Raw genomic sequence first — 8,498 nt, 5'->3', positions numbered from 1 at the left:
TCAGATGTCTGGTGCCTGGTGTAATGCAGAAGCATCATATGAACAGCAAGGTTTACCTGCCTCATGAGACCACCTGTGGGATAGCACATCTGTCCTGGGCCTGCTGTCAGGAGTGATGGGCCAGCCCAGCAGAGCCACTGAGCTGGCAGGGCCCAGCACCTGCCCTTTGAGGAGGGGCTGGGACAAAAGAGTCTGCATAGATGGGGTAAAGACAGCTTCTGAGAGGCCTCCAGAGGTCCCTTCCAGCCAGAAGGAGGACTGATCAGTGAGAACTTGCTCTTGAAATCGACAGTCTATTTCTTGTTCCCTGGTCTTGTAACTACGTCTTATGTATCTAGAAAGAGGCTGTGTAACCTCTTTCTAGAGAGCTATAGATGTTATTGAACCTAAGCTGAGGCATAACGTGTAAAACTTAAACAGGAATAGCGGCAACAGCAGCACCCAGGGCAGAGCTGCCAGGCCTGAGAAGAACCTTAAGCAGCTTAAAATCTTACTTGGAACAAACTGACAGGAAGGAAGCATCAGAAAGTGAGAGGGTAGTGAGCAACTGAAGTAACAGAGTAACTAAGCCAACGGTTCTGTTACAAGAAGCATTTATCTAACCATTTTTAGATACAGAACTTCTCCCCTTGAGAGGTTTGTACATCATCATGATAGTGCAAGAGAAAAATGGGTGTGGAAGTGCTGAGGTAAGAATGGGGAAGTTCTTGTTACAGATAACCAGAATGAAGTAGTCAGTTTGTGCAGAAGAGTCAGGTGAATCATCTCCCTGGCCCATACTTTGCAGGCTTGCTTAGGAGAGAAGTGGGATGTGACAGGAAGGCTGCAGATCTGCTTGTGGAAGGTCATCCCTTTCAGTTGGCTGTAGCCCTGTAGCTTCAGTTTCATATTCCCCAGCAGTTGCTATCAAGTTCTCCTTGATCAAAGTCTGTCTGATGGCTCTCCTGTGCTCCTTTGTACTTTTTTAAGGACGTTTTTAACCTTTCCTTGTACATGAGTTTGTGGGTGGGCTTTTATTGTTTGGTTTTTGTTGGGTTTGTGTTGTTCCACAGTGTTCAGGCACTGACTGATGTTGGCTTTAAACAGATATTTTTAGGTCTTGCAGTCACCTCAGTATTTTATGCCAGTACATGGGCTGTTGTCTCCTTGAGATGGGCTTGTCCAGCATGAACAGGACGTATGTTGCTTCTGGGTGAGACTCCAGTGGTGAGTGCAGCTGACAGGGCCCTGTGAACCACTCCTGACACTGGCTGCAAAAACCCTTGGGCAAGGGGAAGATGGGGCTATTTATTCTCGGCATCTCAACTGCAAAATGCCTCCTGCCTGTTGTTCCCAAGATGCACCTAGCACAAGGAGAGGGGCCATGGCTGCAAGGTGATGTTTCGTTTTCAGTTCTCCAGTTTAGGATGTGATGTCCTCTGCTAATGAGCTCATGACGAGTCTCTTGGCAGGCACTGTAGTCCCCTATCATTGCTGCTACTTATGAATAAGCCTCCCTGTGCAGATTCATCTGAAACATGGTTTGACTTTGTCATCTGAAATTAGCAGGGATAAAGTCCTCTAATGTACTTGTGTTACGTAGGAGCTCTGGAGGGAATTCATAAAATCCGATGAGAACAATCGCATTTGCTCTGATGCAAGCTGCAGAACAAGCCTGCAGACGTGGCCCTGGTGCAGGCAGGGAGCTGCAGGCACACTGCCAGCGGGGTAAGCTCAGCTAGACCTGGTTTCAGCAGACTTGGAGTACTAGGGGGTCCATACAGAATAATAGCAAACCCTCAGCTGCAATTGGTGTTGCTGCAGAAAGGTGAAGGGACCTGCCCCTGTGGGCTCAGGCCAGCACTGCTAATATTGACTGAGGATTAAGAGATGCTGTGCCAGGGCTCCAAAGCAACAAGGTGGTTGGGAGCTTCCTGGGTTGCAGCAGCTGGGAGGGAGGGAGCAAGAACAGAGAAGACCTTTTTTGTTTGTTACTTTGAGTTAGGTAACAGCAAACAATCAGGAGGAAAAATCCCTTCCTTGCACCACATCCTTGAAGGTTAAAAAAGGGGCAACCCCTGTGCAACTGCCTCTAAATCGGATACTATCTTGCAAACTTCAAAAGCAGGTTTCTTTTTCCTTCCATGCTGTTCTGCACACATCCCTCCAAGCAATTCCTTATTTGTGGAAAGGCAATTGTGTAACTGCCAACGTGCTGCAGGGGGAATGGCTGCATGTAAATCCCTGTAAATGGCTCTCCAGCCCTGTGCCTGGGCTTCTTGGAGGACAGAAATAGGATGAGTAGGGGTTGGGGAGGCTGGTTTAGGTCACCTGCCTGTTGGACCATGGCAAAAGACAGAATGGTGGAATAATGGGAGAGCAGCAGTTGCGCTCAGGAATAGACTCGAGGGCTTGTTTTGTTCATGCTCTGAGCATGGCTCCCCACAGCTCAGGTCCTCCCTGGCCTGTGAGCTTCCCTCTGTGCTGATTGTGCCAGCAAGAGCACTGGGAAGGGACAGCTACACTGGTTCCCTCATGTGTCCTGGGGAGCTCTGCAGTGTGGGAGAGGCACCTCCACAGAGCAGCCCTGCTGCTGGGATGGGGGACAGGAGCTGGAACAGCCTGTGCCCTGGCAGGGAGCCCCCATTCTGTAGTTTCTGCAGCCTCTGCTCTGTGGAGGACAATGCTGAGCTCACGTCCCTGTTCCTCAAGGCTCCCCTGTGTCTGGTCTCCTCCCTGTCTGCTTCCTGATGCTTGGAGAAGACCCACCTTTTCCTGGCAGCCCTGCCCTAGCAGGACCATTGACCAGGGTTGCTGCAGTGTGCTGGGCCTGACCCTGCACTGGTGACTTCTCAGAGGCTGGGTGAGAGACAGCATGTGGTCCAGACCCCTAGGCACCTGCTCCTGCTTTCCTATGGCTGCCCCTGGAGGATGCTGCACCAGCCCCAGGCTTGTGGAGAGCTTGCCTTACATAAATAGATCACTTCTAGCCCAAAACTGGGGTGGCTGATGGGAAATGCCATGCATCAGCTGGCTAAAGATGAAACACATTCCTGCAGCTGGCACCGGTTTCTCCAGTGAATTGAACTCTGCTTTGCTGGCAGGGCACTGGGGACTGAGGTGGGGGGTGAGTGGTGCTCTGTGGACTTGCCAGGATCTTTTGGTAGGTAGCCTCCCTGGCACTGGGGTTGGGCAGGGCAGAAGCAAGAAGAGGCAGGGGCCAGCCCCTGGCCTTGCTGGAGGAGAGGGCACCTTTGTCCCTGCACTGCCCCCATCCTGTGCTGCTGCCTCTTGAGTAGCTGCTGGACTTCTTCCCCTGAGCTGGGTCTGTGCCAGTGGGGAGGGACACACAAATGCCTTTTATGGAGCGAGAACAAAGTATTTCCTTGTTGCCAAGCAGTGACATCTCACAGGGCAGCAGCCCAAAGTTGCTGTGCTCCCTGCCCAGGGAAGAATGGTTGACTCTGTGACTCTGGGTCTGCAAAGGGCTCAAACCTGAGCCACTGGGGACACGGTGGGTGGTTCTCAGCACACAGGGGCAGAGGGACCCTGCGCCCTGATGCCTCTGGGGCACTCACTGCTGGAGGCAGTGGGTGCTGTGTGTGGCCCAGCAGCTGTGCCTTCCCTGTTTCTAATGGTGGTGGGCTTAAGTTTGTTTAACTGGAGACTAACAGAACTGGTGATGCTGTAGTGGGACTGGGGGCCACTGTCTGTCCATCCTGTGCATGGATCCATCCTTGGAACAGGGTGAGGGTCCTGCACTGCACTGTGGCCATCTCCAATGGTGCCCAAGCCTTGGAGCCATGTAGGGCAGGGCAATGGGGGCTGAATGGCTTTTGTCCCTGTCTGGGAGCAAAGCCACCTTCCTTCAATGGTATGGAAATGAGGGTTGGCTAAGGGGCCTCCTCCAGCTCTCTGTTGCCTGGCCTTTGTTTGAAGCTTGTAATTCAGACACCTGAATGAAAGCAGAGCAAACCCTGGGGACAGCCCCCACCAGGCTGAGCACTGTGTTCCATTAGTGGGGTCCCCATCCCAGCACTCCTCACCTGCTCACCAGGGCCTGCTGCACCACCCACCAGCCCAGGGCTCCTCTTCATGGAAAGGATGTAAGCAGGTCCCTTTCCCTCCCTGCCCCACAAACCATATGGGCAGCAAAGGGTAACCCTTGGAAACAGCCTCACATGGTGGAAGCTGCTGCCTGCCATGCTGGGCTGCCAGCTCCAGACGAGGTGACAGGCTCTGTCTTCTCTTTCTTGGGTTTGCACCACAGCAGTGTCCCTACCAGCTGAGCTGTGACTGGCTGCATTGACCCCATGGAGTCTTCTCAATTTCTCTTTGAAAGAGAAGCAGAGGAGCTCCTACAGCCCACAGAGGCAGGATCCACTGCTAAACTCCAGGCAACCCCATGTTTTGCAGCTCTTCCCACATGCAACGAGAAAAGGACATGAGCAGGGTGGTGCTGGGCAAGGCAGCATTGGCCTGCTTGGAGACAGATGTGAAGCCAGGAGTGTCCTTCACCCAGCAGCCCTGCAGCCGGAAGGACAGCCTGGGGAGCCCAGGGAGTGGTGTTCTTGCTGCCAAGCACCTTACCCCTGTGCCCCACTTCCCTCACCCTCCAAATGCATTCTGCCTGGCTATTGGGTTGGTGGCAGAGAAAGTGGCATTGTCGTGAGCCACTTGTTTCCACAGCACAGTGTTGGAGCCTGCAGAGCTGCCCCGGCAGGGAGGGCTGGGAAGGAGCAGTGCCGGCCCACAGAGTACGTGGGTTGGCAAGGGGCTCATCAGGTCTGGATGTGAGCAGAGTTTAACAAAGAACAGGGAGCTGTTGTGTGAAGCCAAAGAGGTTGTTTTTCTGAAGAGAAGCTACAGAGCATGCTAGGATGTATGCTGCTCGTCTTGTAACCTGCAGCGCCTCAATCCTTCCCGCAGCATACCCCGGCCCCCCCTCCACCATCCCTCAACTCTCCCGACCTTCTGTCTTCTTCGTTTCTAGGAAGTGCAGCTGTTGGCAGGCACTGGCTGCTCCTTCCTCCGGCCACAGGAGGGGTCTGGGCCCCAGCCAGCCCCGGCTTTGTGCAGGACTCGTTGCGCAAGGAGGCCTGCGGGCACCTCGGCCCGGCAGGCAGGCGGAACAGAGCGGTCCCAGAGCCACCCACTGCCCCGGCAGCCTCGGCTTCTCCACATGTTGTGCGCTATGGGGAAGCGGCCGTCGAAAGAGCAGCGCCTCGCGGGTGTTTTCGAGCTCAGCACGGATCACTGTGTTCCTTGCAAGAGGCAGGAGCAGGGCTTGCTCTTGCCCAGCAGAGGACCCTTCCCAGCTTGCTGGCAGGCAGCACAGGTTTGGGGGCTTCTCCCGTAAGGGAGCCAATGTGGTTGGAGAGGTGAGATCTTCTGGAAGTGATAGTGATGTCTGCAATTGGACGGTCCTATCTACAGCCTTTTAGTGAGGTTTTCCAGGAGGTAGGGCCATCAGGACACTGGGAAATAAGGACATGCCTGGCCATCCTGGCCTTGGACAACCCCAGTCCCTGCAGGACACACTGAAAACACTGTCCCTGGGACTTTGGGCCTGGGGTCCTCACAACACCTCACATCCCTATGACTTTTCACCCAGAGAGGGCTGGTGGGAGTGCAATAATATTTGTATACCTAAAAGTGGAGCGATTGATCCCACTGCTGTTTTGCAATGTGTTGACGAGCAGACAGTGCAGAATTATATAAGTGTATGTGGAGCTGGCAAGTTTGTGTTCCAATCATATGAATGCTGTTGTGCAACACTTCCCCTCCACAGCTCTGGAGGAAAACAGGAGTGTGGGGGCTGCCACGCATGCACTGAGCCCTTCATGGCTTACAGTGATCCAAGTCCCCCAAGGCTCTGAGGGCAAAGGATGCAAGTATTATTTTCCTGAGGTCTCAAGTTCAGCTTTAAAAGTCACCTGCAAGTGACGCAGCAGGATCCTTGCTCGTTGCCCCTCCCTGTCCAATATAAATCACCTGGCACTTGCAATTCAGAGCTGATTCCTTAGCAGCAGGAATTTGTCCTGGGCTCTGCATTCTACCCAGATGCAGAAGAAGGGGGTCTTTACAGAGGAAATCCTTCCCAGTCGCTGTCTGGGAGAGCTGGGATGCTGTGCTGAGCACAGGAGGAGACTGGGGAGCTGCTGCTGCTGTGCACGTGGGAGGTGGTTGGTGGGTGCCTGCATCCCCCTCAGCTATCTCTGCCTGCCAGCACAGCCTGTGCTGCCAACTTCGTGGAAACAAAGCACCGTTATTCCAGCACAAACAGCTGGGCTTGTGCCAGGCAATGGCCAGGGCTCACCTGGAGTGGGGACACAGTGGCAAGTTGAACACTGCAGCCAAACTGGGCAGGGGACGGGCAAGCAGAGAATCCTGTTCCCGTGGGATGCAGATGGCTCCACAAATGGGAACGTTTTCTCTCCTGCAGTGGTGATCCCCGGCTGCCCAGCCCTTGCCTACCATCGTGCTGTTTCCTGCTGGGCATCTGGAAGGGACTATGACCAGGCAGGAAGTCCAGGCCTGAAGGGCTCCTGAAGGATTCAGCCCCAATTACATCTCACAGTTCTCAGTTAAAGCACCCCGCTGTTTTTTCAGCCTGAGCACACCCAACTTCAGCTCAGCGCAGTGATTCCCGGTACCCGCCGCAGTGGGGGAGTCTAGGCAACCGCTCACTCCCACTCCATCCTCCATCCCTGCGTAACCAGGATCAGAATGAATTATCTCACTGCCAGTGCTGGGAAAAGTGAGGGCCTGGGTGGGCTGTGCTGGGAGCAGGCAGGGGATTGTGGCCGCTGCAAGCCTGGTTTTTATTGTATTAGCACTGTTTGTATTGGGTTGGGAACGGTTTCTGGATGAGTTAAACCCCTTGTAACTGTGAGCAAGGATCTGTGGACTGTTCCATCTCTGCATCCCTGCATCCCAGTAGGATGACAGGGTTGGGCAGGGTGGGTGAGGGATATCTTTGTGGTGGGCTTGGTTGCAGGAGTATATTCTAGTCCCACTGGGGTGCTGTAACCAGGTCCCCACCCACCCTGCTCCTAGGCTGTCTGTGCTGGCTTTGTCAGGTGGAAAATTTGTCTTGTTCCTAGGGCACCATGGAGAAAGCCCTGTCTGGGGAAGAGGGAGGGGGGACCATGCCCTGCAGGGCTGCCACCCTCTTCCCTGGGACAGTGAGAAGAGCTCAGATCCCTGGGCAGCAGGGATCAAGGGAAGCTGCTGATATCTTGGGGAGGTGGGGCAGCTTGCAGGGGTCTTGGGCTACCTGGGGTAGTGTCCCAAAGGGTTGTTCTCCTGGAATGGGGAAAGGAGATGAATGGGGCTGGGGGCTGCTGTGTCTTCATGGAGAGCTCCAGGCCTGACGGGCTGTGCCATGGCCACGTGCCAGGTCACTGTGTCCGCTGCGGGTCAAAGCCAGCCATGGATCGTGTCCCGATCCATGCTGGGGGAGTGGTGGGGAACGGGACCGGCCCCGGGGAGCTCGCTGGGGGAAGCCCTCGTGGCACCCAGGGTGGGGCTGGTGGGTACACAAGGACTTCGGGGGCTCAGTGGTACCGGGTGCTGCAATACGGCATTCCAGAGGAGGGGCTGCTCGGGGACACTCGCCGGGACGGGCGGATTTAGTGGGGAAGCCATGTGCCTGTGGCCAGCTGGGCCACGGTGGGGACAGAGGGGCCAGGCGCCGGTGGGCGATGGGCGGTAGGCGGGAGCAGCGACCCCAGGAGCCGGCAGTAACCCAGGCAGCTGTGATTGAGGAGGGACACAGACGGGCCGGTGCCGGGGAAGCGCCCGTGCTTAATGGATCCTGCCAACGGCCCCTCGGGGGTCGGTGCCAAGGGTCAGTCCCGTGGGTCAGTCCCGGCGGCAGTGCTCGGGTTCCGGGGGTCAGTCCCGTGGGTCAGTTCTGGGGGTCAGTCCCCAGTGCAGATGCCGGGGTCGGTGCCGGGGTCAGTCCCCGGTGCAGGTGTCGGGGTCGGTGCCGGGGTCGGTGCCGGGGTCAGTCCCCGGTGCAGGTGTCGGGGTCGGTGCCGGGGTCGGTGCCGGGGTCAGTCCCCGGTGCAGGTGTCGGGGTCGGTGCCGGGGTCGGTGCCGGGGTCAGTCCCCGGTGCAGGTGTCGGGGTCGGTGCCGGGGTCAGTCCCCGGTGCAGGTGTCGGGGTCGGTGCCGGGGTCGGTGCCGGGGTCAGTCCCCGGTGCAGGTGCCGGGGTCGGTGCCGGGGTCGGTGCCGGGGTCAGTCCCCGGTGCAGGTGTCGGGGTCGGTGCCGGGGTCAGTCCCCGGTGCAGGTGTCGGGGTCGGTGCCGGGGTCAGTCCCCGGTGCAGGTGTCGGGGTCGGTGCCGGGGTCGCTGCCGTCTCAGGGACGCTGCGCGAGCCGTTGGCGCCCCCTGCCGGCGCAGCGGGCGGCACGGGGCGGGGCCGGGGGAGTGGCGCCGCCGCGCCGCCAGGGGGCGGTACCGCACGGGGGGGCGGGGCGCGGCGGCGACGTGTGGGCGGGGCTGGCGGGGGC

Source organism: Vidua macroura, chromosome 13 (assembly GCF_024509145.1).
Source record: "Vidua macroura isolate BioBank_ID:100142 chromosome 13, ASM2450914v1, whole genome shotgun sequence".
NCBI classification, from domain to species: Eukaryota; Metazoa; Chordata; class Aves; order Passeriformes; family Viduidae; genus Vidua; species Vidua macroura.
The sequence above is the reverse complement of the archived record's forward strand: the minus strand, read 5'-3'. Positions refer to the sequence as shown.